Raw genomic sequence first — 21,382 nt, forward strand, 5'->3', positions numbered from 1 at the left:
CACTTTATTATTCTGCTATTCTACACAGCATCTACTAGGATCTCAGAATCCTTTACCTGATAACCTAAGAAAAGAGAGAATGGACTGAAGGTCTAGCAGTAAATTTTAGGGGTCATATAACATTACTGTTGCCACATTCCTCTGTATAGAATTAGTTTCAAGGCATCACTTAATTAGAGGAAAATAAAATGATTGCATGAACATATTGTATGTCTCTGGCCAAAGTCAAAATATGTTCACTAATTTTCTGTTCTAGCCAGCTCTAATTCAATGAAACAAATCTATATTCAGGTAGTCCACATTATTCACCAAAATTACAGAATTTTACTGATTTGCCTAAAATGGCTATTGCCTAGAATCTTACAATAAGGATATGGGAGAGAGACATTTAAACAAAAATCTACACTACAACCTATAATCTGATATGAGATAAGATATCATTAAAACAGAAAAACAGTCTAAGTAGTAGATTGGAAATATAAGTAAAGTATAACAAAGTATATCTAAGGTTTCAGGAAAATTTTAGAGAGATTATTATGAGCGAGTTTTTGACAAATAAGTAGGAACTTTCCAGGTGGAAATAGTACAAAAACAGGAGTTGAGAGATACTTAATTAGCAAATGAAGAGTAGAGCAAAAGCATAAGGAATGATCAGAATTTTTCAAGCAATTCCACAAGGCCACAGCATAGAGCTCAAGGCAGGGAGGAGACAAAAAGAAGAGTATGAACTTAAAACCTGACGTTCTTTTACGTCAGGCTAAGAAGTTTGGATTTTGTCTTAAAGAAGATGAGGGGTCATGGAAACATTTTAGTGAGGGACTGATTAGAGTTTAATTTAGAACTCTCACCTAATTGAAGAGTGAAGAATGGAAAGAAGGAGATGGAATAGGATGAGAGATGAGGCAAGTATTGAAATAACCCAGTCCAGAAACAATAAAGGCCAGACAAAGCAAATGATGTTATTTGAGAAATAATTAGAAATATTGTTATTAAGTGTTATTCTCTTTATAGAAGCAGAGATTGAGGAAAAGTTAGAGTTTAGGAAAGTGTTCGGCTTTCGGCATTGAAATTTGAGGAGGTGGAGATAAAACATTCATGGCTGTGCCCCAGGCCATATAGACATGAGTGACTAGAATGACTATTATGAAAATACTAATGTACTCATAGGGGATCATAGAAACTAGCAGTGTTCCCTGCAGGGTTCTTTCATTTTAATTGTAATTGTCCTTACAATGAAAGTTAAAATCTAGAAAATTGTATGAATCACCAATGTCACAGAGAAATATATTGAGACAATTAAAAAATTTAGATTGTAGATTGAGTAATCATTGTCAGTTATCCAAGAATAGTAACGGTGTCTCTTACTCCTTGCTAAAACGTAGATTTGTATGACAGATTCACCACAGAATAGTGCCATAAAGAGGAATCATATTAATCTGAATTATATAAATTGGGTTCCCTGATACTAAGAAAAAAAGAGAGAAAACTCTGAAAGTTTGGCTTAAAGGTTTAGTATTATTTTTGCTTGCATTATGATAGCTAAATAGCTAAGTGTATAACTTGTTTGTATGAATTTAGTAATACTCTTTCCTTCTATTCCTACAACTACTACATTACAACAACCAAGGTGTTGTTACTACCCTAAAACTAATTTCCCTGAAATGCAATGGTTTAGCATATCATTTATTAATAATTTGTTCATTCACCCAAAAAGCAGTGTTTAAGTGAGTACTTGGTTATACTACGTCCTCTACTAAGAACTGAGGCTCTATATGAAGATATATGTCATAGTCTCACTCACATTAGAACTTAGTCTGTAAGAAAGTTGAGACATTTGCGTAGCTCACCATAAAAGGTAGTGTGGGAAGATTGTCACTGGTACATGCTTTATAATTTTAGGGGATCAAAAGATCACCTCAGGTTGAGGTCATCTGTCAGGGTGGAGAAGGTAGTATTAGTTTGGTACTTACTTGAAAGATGTTAGAACTTTGATAGATGAAAAATGAATGTGAAAGATAAAAAGGCTTTAAGGTGAGAAAATGACCCTAGGAAGGGAAGATTAGAATAAGGATGATCAGGTAAAGGCTTTTGCAGGTGATTCAGGAATTAAGTAATATAGGTCTAAAAAGTGTAGTTGTTATAGGAATGGAAGGAAGGAGAATGTTATTAAGAGGCATTAGAAGGCAAAAATAGGTTAGGCAACTATTTTGATATAGACTGTGAGGGAGAGAAGAAACTGTATGATAACTTCAAGACGAGACTAAGCAGAAGACTGAAAAAAGGAATCATGATCTTTGCTGCTTTTAGGTGAAAATAACAATTTGATTTTAACCCTTTAAAGTTTTTGATAAAACAAGATTCTATGTGGAAATGATCAGAACAAAAAGATATTAAGGAAGGAGAACAGGGACAAACAACCCCCCAGCAAAATTTGTGATTGTATGACAAATTTCTTACCAGCATATTAGTAGTATATATGAAAGCATATATTGTCACAAGAAATGGAAACTCCAAGCCTCCCAAGCACTTGAATTATTTCAGTGGAATATTGCACAGTCTTAATATAGTTATTCATATCAGTATTATGACTTTCGATGTTCAATTCTGTTTGAAGAAAATGTACTCTTTTTCAGCAGCCAATTTTCTTTGATTTCATTGCTCATTTGCAGAATCCCATTACATACTAACCATTCCCTAGATTCAATCTTTTGTTAAGATCTTTCTCATAAATTTTCCATTCACTTACATGCTTTCAGCCAGGCATTCATAATCTGCTGCTTTAAAACTCTTTCCATAATTAATTTATATATTAAAAGTTTTTTTTTTTTTAAAGATTTATTTATTTATTTAATTTCCCCCCCTCCCCTGGTTGTCTGTTCTTGGTGTCTATTTGCTGTGTCTTGTTTCTTTGTCCGCTTCTGTTGTCGTCAGCAGCACGGGAAGTGTGGGCGGCGCCATTCCTGGGCAGGCTGCACTTTCTTTTCACGCTGGGCGGCTCTCCTTACTGGCGCACTCCTTGCGCGTGGGGCTCCCCCACGCGGGGGACACCCTTGCGTGGCGCGGCACTCCTTGCGCGCATCAGCACTGCACATGGCCAGCTCCACACGGGTCAAGGAGGCCCGGGGTTTGAACCGCGGACCTCCTATATGGTAGACGGACACCCTAACCACTGGGCCAAAGTTCATTTCCCTATATTAAAAGTTTATGGAGAACATTAATCTACTATGCTACTATGTATTCTGTAAAGGCAGTTAGAGAAATGTGGGGGAAACATCGGAACTAGAAGGGAGTATTTGAAGGTTAACCCACCAAAGATAATAATAACAAAAACAACAATAAAGATAAGAATGTGATGATGATAATAATAAATAATAATAAAATAATTTAAAAAAAAACAAATTTTACTATGATTGTCCCCATTGTTTAATTGAGGAAGTGGAAGCTTAGAGAGAAGTGACTTGAAAAACTTACACAACTCTATAAATGCAATCTGACTCCACAGCCTATGCCCTTAACTGTCTATGTAATTGCACTGGATGAAAGTGTGCCTCTCTGCCCTTGAATAGGTTAGAACACTTGACTATTGGTGCTTTAAATATTAGGGGCCCATTTTCCTTAGACTGTGGAAAGTCTGGAGATAAATGGCTTCATGGATTAATACAATTATGTCCTACATTTCCATTCTGCCACCCTCAGTTGTTTATGTTATCTCCTCTCACAGTCAGACAAATTGGTTACAATGGTGCCAATTATTCAAATAATATACAAAGTCAGAAAGACAAGGGCCGAACCTTCTCCTCTCATCGTTTTTTCTCTCAATTCCTCTCTTCTTCTCTTCCTCTCTTCCCTCATTCTTTTCTCTCATTTTCTCCCCACTCCCCTCTTTTCATCTCTGTCTCTCTCTCACAAAAACATACCCACATCACTGAGGAAAACCTTTGACTCCCAACAAATAATCCCTTTGTATCTTCTCATTTCTTTGCCTTCAACTGCATTGCATGTCTTCTTCAAACCTGATTACTACCAAAGGAATCAGTACTTGCCATGACTGCATGAAACCAGTTGTAATTCAAACACTGAGGAGAAATGAATTCCCTGAGCATTTTGCCTCCCAAATCCAGAATCAACAATGAGGTTTACTCAACAAGGAAGAAGTGGGTATTGGTATGTGTAGCTAATATTTACATCTCCCACCTCTTTCTATATTCCCAAAGGAAAAGTATCTACCTATTTGTATATGATAGAGAATGCTGATTCTCAAGCCTTATGGTGCCAGTACTCATAAGGGGGTAACCTTGGGCAATTTACCTAATTATTTTCTGTTTCAGGGTCTTAATTTGTAGAATGAGGTTAACAATAGTGCATCTAATTCATAGAGCTCGTCTCAGGATTAATAAATTAATACCTGTAAGTAGAGTACCTGGAAAAATTTAAATATTGCTTGTATTTATTATTAATGTAATATGATTCAAACAGAAGACATTTGAAAAATTCTAGCTGCATATTTTACATGTATTTCTTTCCTTTCTTACTGAGTTGTGCTCAACTTTAGGGGAAATCTGTCAATTCTACACCCAGTGAATCTTTTTTTACCCATCCAAATATTTTAGTCTTATTATGCATGTGGACTTGAAATTGTAGTCCTAGAAGAGATCACCAATGCAGGGAGTAGAGCAGCCAAGAGAACTAGGATTAGATTTCCCACATCTGAAGGCTGGGAGAAAGTCGAGAGCATCTACACAGACAACTGTCCACAAGATGGATGATTTAAGTGTCACAGAAGCTAAAGGAGGGAGGAGTTTAAAGATAGAATGGGTAGACAACTGTAGCAGTTTGGCATAGTTAAGAATTTCAAAAATAGATATTGGATTTTGTTTGTAATCTGGTCTGTACCTGGACATGATTAAGTTATGATTACGACTTTGATTGGGCCACGTCATTAGGGGTGGGGACTCACAGATAAAAGGCATGGCAAAGGACAGAGTTGAGGGTTTTTGATGTTGGAGTTTGATGCTGAAGCCTTAAGCTGGGGTCCCGGGAAGTAAGTGCACAGAGGAAAGAGAAGCCAGCCCCAGGAAGAGAGGAACCTGAGCTCAGGAAGAAGCAAGACCTGGGAAGAAAGGAACCTTGAACCCAGGGAGAAGCAAGACACTGGAAGGGAGGAACCCAGGAAGCCTGAACCTTCACAGCCATTGGCAGCCATCTTGCTCCAACATGTGAAAATAGACTTTGGTGAGGGAAGTAACTTACACTTTATGGTCTGGTATCTGTAAGCTCCTACCCCAAATAAATACCCTTTATAAAAACCAACCAATTTCTGGTATTTTGCATGAGCACCTCTTTGGCTGACTAAAACAACAACTAAAGTTAGATGAGTTGGAGAGGTTGGAGAGGTGAAAGGATAAGAACAGATCACTGAATTGGCAATTAGGAGTTAATTTGTGAATTTCTAGAGACCGTTGCATTATTATGGATAAAAACCAGACTGAGGTTGGTTAAAAGTAAATTGGTAGAGGTAAAACTGTATCCAGCATGCAAGAAGAAATTCAACAAGAACTTAGGAAGTGAAGGAAGAGAAACAGAATGGTACCTAGAAGAAGTGACAAGTTTGAGTGAAAGAGATTTATTTCATCTTCTAAATTGTTATGCATGTTTGTAAGGTAATATGAATGTATACATTGATTCTGAATAGAATCTGAAAATACTGTCTACATGGGCACAGAGTTTGTTACTTAATAAATAAATTCCCCAAAATGGAAGTAAGAATACCATCAGATAGTTTTAGAAAGGAGTTATGCTTTTTTTCTAGGAAAGGAGGAAAAGGAGGAAAATTAGTTATTTTATGATGAAGAAGAAGCAAGGCAATGTAAATCAATAGACTTTTACAGATAACTTTGTGTGGCAACTATGGTTGCATTCTGAGAATATCAAAATGAGTAGGATAAGGTTCCTAAATATTAGGTCCTCAATAAATATCTTTCAACTAGCAAGCTGCCCTTTCTAAGGGAGCTATAAAGACTCACAACTAATCCTATGTGCTGCAAGAGAGAAAGGAACTTAGTCATATTGAGAAGTAGATGAAATTTCCTGGTGGTCAGAAAATAATACAAAAAGTTTACACAGAGAATCTAATAAATGATCTTGTCTTCATAGATGAATACAGTTTCTGGTAAGTGAAAAATGGAAGGAAGAAATCCTCCAAGTCCAATTAAAGCATAAGTAGGGACTAGGAAAATATCAAATAGATAAAACTAAAAAAAGTCTGTAGAAATATAGAGGATATCCTAGAAATGTGCAATGTCACACATATCTGGAAAGAGTTTTAAGGAAGAAAGAGTGGTCATAAATGTCAAAATAAAATAAGACAGAATAAGGACAGTGAGGAGAATTTTGCGTGTTCATTTGCCCCAGTTTTTTCAGTAAAACAAGCAGTTAAACAACCTTTCATATGTTAATAGAAATCCTTATATTTTTTCACCAGTTTAAAACATGAGGATTTCCACGAAGATATTGGATCTCAGGAATTTAAGCCATGCCTACCGGGCCTTAGGGCTGTAAATATATTTCATCCTTAATCTTAATTTAAAGAAGCTAGAAAACAAAGGGCAGTGCAGAAAAGCAGAGACAGATACCTTTTCTTTCATAAATGAAATATTCTTTTATATTTAAAATGAAATGCGTGTCTCCTATCCACCCTGCCCCCATTCTGTTACCTTCTTTAGAGTCTGCTTGATGACTGCATACAACAGATATGGTGAGTAAATTTGTGATTGACATGAGTGCTATTCTTCCACCAAGTAAGTGGAATTATAATACAACAGGAAAACTTGAATGGTCATATTTGATGAGAATCTGTTTTGGAATAAGCCGTAGTTCATGAAGAATAACCTTCAATAAGGAAAATGTGAACTACAGAAACGCTATCAAGAGAGAAAAGTGAACATCAGTGTTTGATATGGTAGTCTATTAACTGATGTAATGGAAATGAAGATCTTTCTTGTGAAAAATCTGTATGAAGGAAAATGCACCAGCTGTCTAAGGCCATCTGTGTTTTCACTTGACTTGCTCCTGGGCATGCCTCTGTGGAATATGAATATTCTCAGTGGTAGAGGTACATACAATAACCAACAAAATATTAAATTCTCATCCTGGGGAGATTGGCTACATTCTCAAATAGAGTGACAAGAACCTCTAGAGTACCTAGGCAGTGACTAGTAAAAGAAAACAGACCAATATGCCAAACGCTTGATATTAATGCTTATACTTATTACCCTATTCTTGTAAAATTGAAACTTGTCCTAATAATTACTATTGCATAAGAGTTACCTCCTGAAAAAACCTCCTTATTACTCAAATGTGACCTCTCTCTAAACCAAACTCAGCAACTAAACTTTACCCTACCCCCAGCGTGGGACAGGTCTCTTGGGAATGAGCCTCCTGGTACCAAGGGATTAATACCAAGCACCAACCAGTGATGCATTTGGAAAAAGACCTTGACCAAAGGTGGGGGGGGACATTAGATACAAAAGAGGTTTTATGGATAAGAGATTGCAAAGTGTTAGGAGGTCATTCCAGAGGTTATGCTTATGCACATCTTGGGCAGATCTCACTGACTGCCACATTAAATTAAGCTTCAAACAGGGGTGCTCCTGAGGGCTCTAGAGACATTTGGGCACTATAGGCAAGACACACAACCCCATGAGATCAGTGCCCCCTCAATGGGCCTTACCTTAGAATATATAATAACCTTATTTCCCCAATGTAGCAAAGTTAGATTCATTTATAATTTCCCTACATATGATTCTTCCACCCATTTTATTTGAACCTACAATTAGCACTACAACCATTAATTATATGTCCCGAGAGACTTCAATCTTCAGTCTGTTCATATGCCAATAAGCCCTGAATCTCAGCAGGGTTGAGTTTATCAGACTCACCTAAGAAAACTAACAAAATGATGATGATGGACAATCCCCATCCCAAAAAACAAAAGATAGTGGTTACCAGAGTGTGGGAGTGCAAGCCACCGTTGCTAAGCTGACCCGGCAACAGGCGTGTGCACAGCCTGAAGCCGCAGTTCAGGGTGGGGCTGGAATGGGCGACCACGCCCTCAGCCTGGTACGGGCGAAGCGCCCTCAGCCTACCAGGGCAAGATACATCAATAACGGTCGCCTCCCACTATCTCCCGCCTAGCCTAACATCTGGTCGGCTCTCACTTCCCCTTTCCCCTCCCCCATTCCTAACCTCTCCGCCTGCCCTCTGCCTAGCAACTGCTTACAACCACCTATCAGGAAGCAGTACCCGCCTGCACCTATCAAATCTCTCCATGCAGTCCCCAACCAATCCCCGTCCCTATAGATAGCAGAGCTAACCTGATATCTGCCCCCATCCCTAGTAACTGCTTATGGCAACCAACCACAAGTCGCCTTTAGCTTAAGCCAATCAGAACCCTCTACGCCACCCTAAGCCCTATAAAAAGTGTGTACCCTTCCGGAATAAACCAGACTTGTGCCATCAGCCTATCTCCGTGACTCCTTCCTGGGTCATGCGCCCTCCACGCCTTCGGAGCCCCCGAGGGAAGCCTCAGCGGCTGTACGAGGCTTTCTTCCCCACGCCAGGGACCCCTCTTGTCCCACAACGGGACCCCACTCGTCCCTTAACAGGGACCCCGCTCATCCCACAACGGGACCCCACTCGTCCCGCAACAGGGACCCCGCTCGTCCCATAACAGGGACCCCATTTCGTTCCTCACCAGAGGTTCTGAGGGAAGGGGGAGGGAAAAATAGGAGGAACATAGGACATTTTTAGGATATTGTAATTGCTCTGCATGACATTGCAATGATGGATACAAGTCATACATTTTGTCAAAACCTATAAAACTATAAGGTGCAAAGAGTAAACCATAATGCAAAGTATAGACTTTGGTTAGTAACAATGCTTCAATATTTGTTCATCAATTGTAACAAACGTATCACACTAAGGTAAGATGCTATTAATAGGAGAAAATGTGGGAGGGTGAGGGGTTGGAGTATAGGGGACTTCCCTGTACTTTAGATGTAACTTTTCTGTAATGTAAAACTTTTTTAAAATTAAAGTTTATTATAGGGAAAAATTGAGCTCAGTGAGACTGAATGGACAGTGATTTTTTAAGCTAAATACACAAATTTATTTAACAAATTTTAAGAAAAGTAAAGGCACCTCATTTGATTTCATTTTTCTTTATTGTTTCAATTAAATTTGTCAACTTTTCTCATTTGGGCTAGCTAATATGTCATATGTCCCTCAACTATCCCCGCTTCCCCCCTCCACCTGAGATGGCTCCCTTGTCTGTTTGCTCATTGTTTTCATTTGTTTTCTTCTTGTTGTTTTTGCTTGTTGTCTGTTCATTGTCAGTTTGTTGTCTGTTTTTTCTTTTCTTTAAGAGGCATGAGAACTGAAACCAGGACCTCCCATGTGGGAGGTGGGTACTCAACTGCTTGAGCCCCATCTGCTCCCTCTTCATTTGTTTTTGCTCATTGTCTGCTCATTACCCTGCTTATTTTTTCTCATTGTCTGCTCATTGCTTTTTTTCTTGTCTGCTCATTGTTTTTGCTCAATATCTGCTCAGTGTGTGCTCATTGTTTTGTTTATCTTTTTTAGTAGGCACTGGAAACTAACCTGGGATCTCTCATGTGAGAGGTGGGCACTCAACTGCTTGAGCCACATTTGTTCCCCCAGCCCTCATCTATTGATTATTAAGATAAATCATCTATCTTCTACAAGAATAGAATTTCAAACATAATTTTTGAATTTTGAAGAATAGTGCATTTGTAAAAAGAGCATAAAATATAAATATACAACTTAATTATTTATTTATTTTTTAATTATTTATTTATTTTTAAAAATTACATTCAAAAAATATGAGGTCCCATTCAACCCCACTGCCCCCACCCCCCACTCCCCCCACAGCAACACTCTCTCCCATCATCGTGACACATCCATTGCACCTGGTAAGTACATCTCTGAGCATCACTGCACCCCATAGTCAATGGTCCACATCATAGCCCACACTCTCCCATGTTCCATCCAGTGGGCCCTGGGGGGATCTACAATGTCCCGTAATTGTCCGTGAAGCACCACCCAGGACAGTTCCACGTCCCGAAAATGCCTCCACATCTCATCTCTTCCTCCCATTCCCCAAACCCAGCAGCCACCATGGCTACCCTTCCCACACCCATTCCACATTTTCTCTGTGGACATTGGATTGGTTGTGTCCATTGCACATCTATGTCAAGTGGGGGCTTAGATTCCACATGGGTACTGGATGTACTCCTCCTGCTTTCACTTGTAGACACTCTAGGCTCCATGGTATGGTGGTTGATCTTCTTCAACTCCATGTTAGCTGAGTGGGGTAAGTCCAATAAATCAAAGTGTAGGAGCTGAAGTCTGTTGAGGCTCTGGGCCTGGGTGTCATATTATCAGTCCAGAGATTCAAATCCCCTAAATATATCTTAAACCCCAGCACCAACTACAATTCCAATAAAGTAGCATGCAAGTCTTGTGAAAAGAGATCCCCTCTGAGTCCAATTCCATCACGCAGAAACACCAGCTTCAAAGAAGGGCCATCTGCCATGGCAGTGAACCCCATCTGCCATGACCATAGAACCCGTGGGTCTCTTTATTCCTCAAAAGAACCAATACCTGGGGTTGTATCTACTTTATCTGTCTCTTACACTCTGCTCAGTTGTGCATAAGGGCAATCCTTCTGACAACTTCCAGACTCTTTTTTAGAGACTCATAGCCTTATATTCTCATTTCTCCTTTCCATTTCCCCCTTTCATTAGGTCAAATAGCATTTTGAAGTCATGTTATTATATGTAGACAGAGATATTCTGCTGATCTGTTTTGAACCTTTAATTCAAGGTCATTTTCTAGTTGCATCTTCATCTGGTATGTGGTAGTGATCCCTCGGTGCCAGGGAGGCTCATGCCCGGGTGTCATGTCCCACGCTGGGGGGAATGCACTGCATCTACATGCTGAGTTTGGCTGTGAGAGTGGCCACATTTGAGTAACATGAAGGCTGTCAGGAGGAAACTCCCAGGCACAGTGCTACTCTAGGCCTTATTCTTATTGCAGGTGTATAGGCTCAAAAGCATAGCCATTAGTATCAGGAGCCCACTGTTGGGCCCTCCTTCCTTCCTGGTTCTTGACGTTGCACCTGGGGGACTGCTGCTGCTCCCCCAGGGTCCACGACAGTGACCCCCTGGCCAGGGGCCCAGTACACCCCCAGCTGTTGTTTTTAATTATTTCCACTATGAGTATATCTAGTCATTACTATATACCCTGGGCATATGCCCTGTATAACTCCCTGTCAACCCTATATATCCTGTCAATAACATCCTATATCAGTATTCCTCCGCTGCCATTGTTGAACCACTCTGTGATCCAAAACTTCCTGTAAAGTGAATCCCAACATAATGTCAGCTTCACAAGAGTCTTAGATCATCGAAATTCATATATACAATATACAGTACTTCCCCAGATTCACCATAAAACCTTTTCCCTTCCACAGCGATAATCTTTTAACTTGTTCATATCATATTTCCTGAAACTGATGTACAGATTCCGAGACAATAGCTTTCAAACAAGATGACATCTGTGCTTACTATGTGGTCCATACTTTAGGTTGTACAGTTTTCTAAATTTTTTAGTTATCCTATGTTTTGCCTTATGGTTTACATTATTAGTCTGTCGTCCCCTATATGTTTTTGGTGTAATATTACATGTTTTATACTCATCTTCGTGTACTCTCACAAAACTCCTCTCTTGCCCCCATATTTACCTTGGTTCCATCCATTCCACATCCATTTTCCCCTCCCCTTGGGGTCCACAATGCCAGCCAATCTCCATTTCCCGAAAAGCCATGTCCTGAGATACTAGCAGCAGTATTCAGGGCCTGACTTTCTCAACTGCCCTAATGCCCTGGGAGACATCCTTTCTCACGAGAGATACAGTTCTCTCTATTTACCGGCATTAGTCCTCCCCAGGATGTGGGTCCACCCCAACTCTCACTTCTTGGGTCTCTTCCCAATGATACAACCCACCTTGGCAATATGAGCCTTCAGCTCTTCGCCCAGAGTCCGTCCCGCATCAGACCATACCCCATGAGCATCCTAAACAGGTAACCCTCCTACTTATACTTTGATATGATTTTCTCAACATTTTGTTCTCAACGAACACCTGACACTCTCCCATGTTCATATGTTGCCCTTCCCTCCCCCCAATTTTTGGACAATATTACCCCTATGCCCATCCCCAGGCCCCCTCAAACCCACAAAGTCCCACCCAAAGGCAACCTCTTGCCCCCATTTTGTCCCTTCTTTGTGCTCATACTTACCGCCAGCTCATCACAGATTCCACCCCTGCAGACGTTAACTCACATCCTTCCTCCACCCCCCGATTTCCTGTAAGCCTCTTTTCTGGACTCTAGCTCTCTGAGGCAGTTTGTTTATTTCATATCATTGAGGTCATGTAGTATTTGTCCTTAAATGCCTGGGTTGCTTCACTCAACATAAGATTCTCAAGGTTCATCCATGTTATCACGTGTGATTGTAGTGTATTTGTTCTAATAGCTGAGTAGTATTCCATTGTGTATATATACCACATTTTATTGATCCACTGGTCTGTTGATGGACATTTGGGTTGATTCCAACTTTCAGTGATAGTAAACAATGCTGCTATGAACATTGGTGTACATATATCTGTTTGTGTCCTTGTTTTCAGTTCTGATGGGTATATACCCAGCAGTGGTATTGCTGGGTCATATGGCAAATCTATGGTTAGTTTTTTGAGAAACCGCCAAACTGTCCTCCAGAATGGTTGGATCCTTCTGCATTCCCACCAGCAGTGGATGAGTGTTCCCCTTTCTTCACATCCTCTCCAGCATTTGTATTCTTCTGTTTTTTTCATAGCTGCCAATCTTATGGGAGTAAGATGGTATCTCATTGTAGTTTTGATTTGCATTTCCCTGATAGCTAGAGATTTGGAGCATTTTCTCATGTGCTTTTTAGCCATTTGTATTTCTTCTTTGGAGAAGTGTCTGTTTAAATCTTTTTCCCATTTTTTAAATGGGTTGTTTATCTTTTTGTTTTCAAGATTTATGAGTTCTTTATATATGAAAGTTATAAGTCTCTTATCAGATATATGGTTGCCAAATATTTTCTCCCATTGTGTGGGTTCCCTTTTTACTTTCTTGACAAACTCCTTTGAGGTGCAGAAGGCTTTAATTTTGAGGAAGTCCCATTTATCTATTAGTTCTTTTGCTGCTCATGCTTTTGGTGTGATATTCATGAAGCCATTTCCTATTACAAGGTCCTGTAGATATTTCCCTACACTGCTTTCCAAGATCTTTATGGTCTTGGCTCTTATATTTAGGTCTTTGATCCATCTTGAGTTGATCTTTGTATAAGGTGTGAGATGGTATTCCTCTTTCATTCTTCTACGTATGGCTATCCAGTTCTCCAGGCACCATTTGTTGAATAGGCCATTCTCTCCCAGTTGAGAGGGTTTGGTGGCTTTATTGAATATTATATGGCTATATACATGAGGTTCTATATCAGAACTTTCAATTTGATTCCATTGGTCTGTGTGTCTCTCCTTATGCCAATACCATGCTGTTTTCACTACTGTAGCTTTGTAGTATGTTTTGAAGTCAGGTAGTGTGATTCCTCCAATTTCGTTTTTCTTTTTCAATATGTCTTTGGCTATTCGGGGCCTCTTTCCTTTCCAAATAAATTTCATAGTTAGTTTTTCTAGTTCCTTAAAGAAGGTTGTGTTGATTTTTATTGGGATTGCATTGAATGTGTAGATCAGTTTTGGTAGGATAGACATCTTAATAATATTCAGTCTTCCTCTCCATGAACGAGGAATTTTCTTCCATTTATTTAGGTCTTCTTTGATTTCCTTGAACAGTCTTGTATAGTTCTTGGTGTATAAGTTTTTTACCTCTTTAGTTAAATTTATTCCTAAGTATTTGATTTTTTTATTTACTATTGTGAGTGGTATTTGTTTCTTGATTTCCTCCTGATCTTGCTCATTATTGGTGTACAGAAATGCTACTGATTTTTGCACATTGATCTTATAACCTGCGACTTTGCTGAACTCATTTATGTGTTATAGAAGCTTTGTTGTAGATCTCTCAGGATTTTCTATGTATAGGATCATGTCATCTGCAAATAATGAAATTTTGACTTCTTCCCTTCCAATTTGAATGCCTTTTATATCTGGTTCTTGCCTCAGTGCTTGTGCAAGTACTTCCAAGACAATGTTAAATAGGAGCAGAGACAATGGGCATCCTTGTCTTGTTCCTGAGTTTAGAGGAAAGGATTTCAGGATTTTGCCATTGTAAACAATGTTGGCTGTGGGTTTTTCATATATACTCTTTATCATGTTCAAAAAGTTTCCTTGTATTCCGATCTTTTGGAGTGTTTTTATCAAGAAGGAGTGCTCTTTTTGTCAAATGCCTTTTCTGCATCTATAGATATAATCATGTGGTTTTTTCCCTTCAATCTGTTTATATGGTGTATCACATTAATTGATTTTCTTATGTTGAACCATCCTTGCATACCTGGAATATATCCCACTTGGTCATGATGTATAATTCGTTTAATGTGTTGTTGAATACGATTAGCAAGTATTTTGTTAAGTATTTTTGCGTCTAGGTTCATTAGAGAAATTGGTCTGTAATTTTCCTTTCTTGTGGTGTGTTTGTTTGGCTTTGGTACTAGGATAATGTTGGCCTCATAGAAGGAGTTTGGCAATGTTCCTTCTGTTTCGAATTTTTGGAAGTTTCAACAGGATTGGTGTTAGTTCTTTCCGGAATGTTTGTAGAATTCACCTGTGAAGCCGTCTGTCCCTGGGCTCTTCTTAGTTGGGAGATTTTTAATGACTGATTCTATCTCTTTGCTTGTGATTGGTTTGTTAAGATCCTTAATTTCTTCTTTCATCAATATGGGCTGCTTATGTGTTTCTAGGAATTTGTCCATTTCCTCTAAATTGTCATTTTTGTTGGAATAAAGTTTTTCGAAGTATCCTCTTATGATAGTCTTTATTTCTGTGGGGTCAGTGGTGATATCACCTTTCTCATTTCTTATTTTGTGTATTTGCATCTTTTCTCTTTTTTTCTTTGTTAGTCTCACTAAAGGTTTGTCAATTATGTTGATCTTCTCAGAAAACCAGCTCTTGTTCTTGTTTATTTTTTCAAGTGCTTTCTTATGTTCTATTTCATTTAGTTCTGCTCTTATCTTTGTTACTTCCTTCCTTCTTCTTCCTGTTGGGTTATTTTGTTGTTGTTTTTCTAATTCTGTCAAAAGGCAGTTAGTTCTTCAATTTTTGCTCTTTTTTCTTTTTTGATATGTGAATTTATGGCTATAAATTTCCCTCTCAGTACTGCTTTTGCTGCATCCCATAAATTTTGGTATGTTGTGTTATCATTATCATTTGATTCAAGGTAGTCGTTGATTTCTTTTGAGATTTCCTCTTTGACCCACTGTTTTTCTAAGAGTGTGCTGTTTAATTTCCAAATTGTGGTGTGAAGTCTGGGCCTCTGTCCCTTGCAAATTTCCAGCTTCACTCCACTGTGATCAGAGATATTGTTTTGTATGATTTTGATCTTTCTGAATTCATTAAGCCTTTCTTTGTGGCCTAGCATATGGTCTATCTTGGAGAATGTTCCACGTGCACTTGAGAAAAATGTATATCCTGCTGTGTTTGGGTGTAATGATCTATGTATGTCTATTAGATCCATCTCCTCTAATATACTGTTCAAATGTTTTGTTTCTTTAGTGATTCTCTTTTGAGATGTTCTGTCCAGAGTTGATAGTGTTGTATTAAAATCCCCCACTATAATTGTAGATGCATCTATTGTTTCACTTAGTTTTTCCAGCGTTTGTCTCACATATTTAGAGGCACCCTTGTTAGGAGCATAAATATTTATGATCGTTCGATCTTCTTGACAGATTGTCCCTTTTACTAAAATGTAGTATCCTTCTTTGTCTCTCACAATTGTTTCGCATTTAAAGTCTATTTTGTATGATAGTAATATTGCTACTCCTGCCTTTTTTTGGTTGTTGTTTGCTTGTATGATTGTTTTCCAGCCATTCACTTTCAACCTCCATGAGTCTCTGGGTCTAAGATGTGTCTCTTGCAGACAGCATATAGATGGGTCATATTTCCTTATCCAGTGTCCCAGTCTGAATCTTTTGATAGGTGAGTTTAATCCGTTGACATTCAGTGTTATTACTTTCAAGGAATTATTTGTTTTAGCCATATTTTGATTGGATTTGCGTTTGTCATATTTTGTTTGTAATATTTTATTTTCCCCTTCTATTTTTGTCATTTTTGTTGCTCTTACACTCTCCTCCATCTCTGACTGTCCTGTTTTTTTTCCTTTCTTCCTGCCGAACTCCCTTAAGAATTTCTTGAAGGGGAGGTTTCTTGTTGATATACTCTTTCAGTTTCTGTTTATCTTTGAATATTTTGAACTCTCCATCATTTTTGAATGCTAGTTTAGCTGGATAGAGTATTCTTGGTTGGAAATTTTTTTCCTTTAGTACCTTGACTATATCATACCACTGCCTTCTTGCCTCCATCGTTTCAGATGAGAAATCAGCACTTAATCTTATGGATCTTCCCTTGTATGTGACGGTTTTCTTTTCTCTTGCTGCTTTTAGAATTTTCTCTTTGTCTTGAGCATTGGATAATCTGACAAGTATATGTCTTGGGGTGGGCCTGTTGGGGTTTATGACCAGTGGAGTGCACTGTGCTTCTTGGATATGTACATCTGTCTCTTTCAGTAGATTTGGGAATTTTTCAGTCATTATTTCCTGAAACACGCCTTCTGACCCCTTTCCCTTCTCTTCTCCTTCTGGAATGCCTATAATACGTATGTTTGAGCATTTTGCATTATCATTCAGGTTCCTAAGTCCTATCTGGATTTTTTCTACCTTTTTATTGACCACTTCTACTATCTGTTTGATTTCCAATGTACTGTCTTCCACATCACTAATTCTCTGCTCTGCCTCTTCTAGTCAGCTGATATTTGCTGCAAGTGTATTTTTGATTTCTTGAATTTTAATTATTTAATATACAGTGAATTCCCATATAATCACCACCTAAGGGAAGAAATAGAATATTGCTGGCACCTCTGAACTCATTGTCCCTGCATTATGTTTCTTCCTTATTACAACCTCCTCCTTGCCCCATAAAGATTATTATCCTCCTGGCTTTTACTATAAAAATAAATAAACAAAACCTTGCTTTTGTGTTTCTGTTTAGTTGTTTCTGTTTACCACTTAAGGGGAAGCTGTATTATTCGTTTTTTCCATTTTTAAATTTGATTTAAAAGGAAAACGCATTATATATTCTTTTGTGTTTGTTCTCTTTTTCTTATATATTTTTTATAATCTAAGTTGCTGCATATAGTTATAGTTTATGAATTTCATTTTTGTGTGGTATGCTATTGTATAAAATATGGCTATTCATTGATAATATTGATGCATTTTTGTAGTTTGAGATACATTGTTTCTTAGAGCTATGTACTCCAGAAAAATATGTTCTTAATCTTTTTCTGAGGGTGTCAACCCTTAAAAGAGGACTTTTTTATTAAGTTAAATCAGTTAATGTGTTACCCAACTGAATTAGGATGGTCTTTATCCTATAAATGAAGGCCATAAAGAAGGCCAGAAAGTGAGTGAAAATCACAAGGTGCAGTCAGAAATTCAGTCAAGAGAACCTAGGAGTCAGGAAAGGCCACCATGTGCATTGCCATGTAATAAAAAAGCTGAGTACCAAGTATTGCCAGCTGCCAGCACCAGAATCCTGCAGTCTTCTGAAGAAGATCTTACCTTGATGACAACTTGATTTTGGACTTCTAGCTTCAAAAACTGTGAATCAATGTATTTCCATTGTTTAATCCAACCTATTTCATAGTATTAGCAGCCCAGAAACTAAAACAGGATATTACTATAAACTTTCTCATATATATCTCTTGGTACAAATAAGAACACTTATTTTCTGGAGTGAATACCAAGGAATAGAAATGTTGGTCATGGGACATATGTGTCTGAGTTTTCAATATAATGTCAATGGTTACCTCAAGTAATTTTGTCAGTGTGTGAGAGTTCTTGTTGCTTGTTGACATCACTTGATATTGTCAGTCTTATTATGGTATATCCATTCTGGTGGGTGTTTGAGAGTATCTCATTGTGGTTTGAATGCATATTTTTCCTTTTTACTAAAGAATTGGAGCACCATTGTGTTTTTCTTGGTCAATTAGATTTTCTTATTTGTTTAACACTTGTAGACACTTTTATTAACTATGTAACAATATATACACAAAATTCATAAATGTTTTTGAAACTGTAAGGTTCTTTGAAAATTGCAATATCACTTTCAAACAAACATGGTCTAACCTTTAATACTGCATCATTTAGATTTTTTTAAAAGATAGAATGCTAATGGATCATTCCACTGTAATTACCCATTAACATTTAAAGCAAAACTGGATTCTTAGTAGTTTCAGCATATGAATAGTTCCTCAATTGCCTGGGCACCCTCTGTTACAGCTTTGACACACTTGGCTATTGTCTGTGAGGCTCTGCTAATAGAATCTGTCAAGCTGAAGTTTTTTATAGTTAGCTGAGGTGGAAGAAGTGAATCTGCAAGCAGTTGCTGATTCACCAGCTTTGAGAGCTCATTTGCTTGCTGGAAGTAATTAGCTCCTTCTTCAACATCATATCAAACAAGCTTAGGACAAACTTCTTTCAATCTGTTCCTCACTTGATCCAGAAGATCATATGATTATACCAGCAATCTTGGAAACGGCTCTTACAATTTTCCAGTCTTCTCTTGCCAAGCCGGGAGGAATGACTGTTACTTTAATCTGCTGAGCTCTGCTCTCAGTATTGATGTAAGTGGCAGACTTTGTGAAAGCAACTCCTGGGAAAAAACATCAGCTATAGGAGTTATTACATTACCATGTTCCTTAATAAATAATTCAACAATCCTTTGGCAAATCCCTGTCAGGTAATACAACCTCCATCTACTCCCAAGAGAAACAACACATTGGTAGCATTCTTCCAAATTGTTTCAACTCCAGGTTTAGAGCCAAGGTCCAAAGCAGCTACTTGGCTTGCAAACCTGTGAAGGATATTCATAACTTTCCAATGACCAGTGTCACCACTACTTGCCTGAATCTTTTGTGCAATGCTGGAAACAGCTGCAAGAATTGCTATTCCATCATTTCTTTGGAGTGCAGAACTGCCTAAAACCACCATTGCTTTTTTAGCTTCCTTCAGAACCTGACTGAATGGATGGTACTAGAAGAAATGTCTTGAAGACTTTTGGAAGAGTCTGCTAGGTGGTTGTCATTTCTGCAAGTCAAATCCACTGGACTGCCTATGAGTGCCACTTTTAAGTCATTAAGTAGCCAGCTGTTTCAAATTTTAGCATTAAATAGTGATGCCTCAAAATGTGGTTTAGTATCAACCAGAAGGATGTCTGCCTCTTTCACACCAAACATTGTAGTATTTAGGAGATAATTGGAAGGCAAATCTGTGCCAGCTCCTGTAATGTGAAAGACCTCTTCAATGCATAAGGTGTCAGAGTCCTCTCTATAAAGCAGATCTTTGAGAGCTTCTAGGGCTTCTGCATCCAGCAAGCATCTGCAATGGCTGCTACATCCTTGCCTTGAAAACTCTGTAACATTCTGGCTACATGAGAGAGTGCATCCTCCAAGGATGTATAGGTTAGAAGCCTCATTTCGTTTCTGACCATCGGCTGCGTAAGTCTGATGTTTTAACCCACTATAGGCAAATCTAGTTTTATCAGAGATCCACTCTTCATTGATGTCCTCATGCATCCTTGGCATAATCCTCATTATCCCTTCTTCCAATTGCATCCATTACATCAGTGGATTCTGTCTTTTTTAGTTCCCAAGGCTAGGCAGTAAAGGCATAAAGCTTAGAAGTCAGGGTATTGACAAGGCAGATATCAGTGATATTCCTAGAAAGCTCAGACATGAACATCTTTCCAATATATATGCCAACTTGCATTTCATTTCCTCTGTGTTTTCCCCACATCATCTACTCCTGCATTCTCACTTGATACAGCAAGTACACTGTATACATCTCATCATGATGGTCTTTACCAATAGCTCAATGTTCTTTTCCTCCATAGCACATTTCCCTCCTAAAATTCTGCTTCTATATCTTCCAAACATCATGAATTTGTCCTGCAGATCATGTTCATCTCCTTGTCACAAATAGGACTGTCCAGTGGTGGCTTGCTAGAAAGAATTCCATCACCCCTTCTCTGGGTTTCTTAGCCTTCTATGAGTTTGTCAGAATAGTCCCCTTCATTACTGACATGGCACCAGCAACTACAACCTTAGTGGCTTTCTCAATTTCAACAAGGCACATCCGCAGTTTCCAGCAACAGATAATCTTCCATGATAACAAAATTAAGGGATCTGCATGCCAACCTTCTCAAAGGCTTGGAGGATGGTAGGTCCCGATTCCACCATGACAGATTGACCATCAACAAATATAATACTTCAATCAAGTTGCTTGCTGCTATGGTAGTTGTTTGCACACATCTTTTAGGATACTTAGCATGGCCTGCTAAGGTCCTTCTTACAGATTTTCTTAATATGTTTCTTCTCCCCAGAGCCACAACTGATGCTTTGTCAAACTGTAAGGATCATATTGACCCACTCAGAGGTTGGGCTGCTCACTCAATATGGTCTCCTTGGCTAACTCTTTCAGCTAGATCTGGAGAATTGGAAGCTGGAAGGGATTAATAGATTTTCTTTTTTGTAGAATTCATTTTTCAAGTATGTTGCTAAATTATCTGCTGGGCTGTCTTTTACTTAGTGATTTGTAGAAATTTTAAAAAATGTTCTTATTGATTTGTAGAAACCTTAAACTATGTATCTTCTGTATGTAGGCCTTTTGTCAGTTACATGACTCAAAAATATCACCTCCTATTTTGATCTAGCCTTTCACTCATCTAATGTTATCTTTTAAAGAACAGAATTTTAATTTCAACTCAGTCAAATTGATCAGTTTTGATCACCACTGCTTTGTTCTGTTAAACATATTTTATTAGTGTTTTATATTATTGAACTACTGAAATTATATTTTTTAAAATTCATTTCTGAACTGTTTATTGCTAGTAAACAAACATGTAATTTTTGTTTTTGTTTCTTGAACTTATATTCAATAATCCTGTTGGGTTCTAATAATTTAACTGTACCTCTTTTTAATTTTTATATGGATAATTAGTCACTTGCAAATAAAGGCAGTTTTAAAATTCCTTTCCTTTCCTTATAACTTTTATTTATTTT

At 38.1% G+C, this 21,382-nt stretch overlaps 1 pseudogene; it reads right to left on the reverse strand.

Moving 5' to 3' along the window:
* Positions 1 to 18,537: 18,537 nt before the first annotated feature.
* Positions 18,538 to 20,575, reverse strand: LOC101442714 (NADH-ubiquinone oxidoreductase 75 kDa subunit, mitochondrial-like; annotated as a pseudogene).
* Positions 20,576 to 21,382: the final 807 nt, after the last annotated feature.

This window comes from Dasypus novemcinctus, chromosome 7 (genome assembly GCF_030445035.2).
Source record: "Dasypus novemcinctus isolate mDasNov1 chromosome 7, mDasNov1.1.hap2, whole genome shotgun sequence".
Taxonomy (NCBI): domain Eukaryota; kingdom Metazoa; phylum Chordata; class Mammalia; order Cingulata; family Dasypodidae; genus Dasypus; species Dasypus novemcinctus.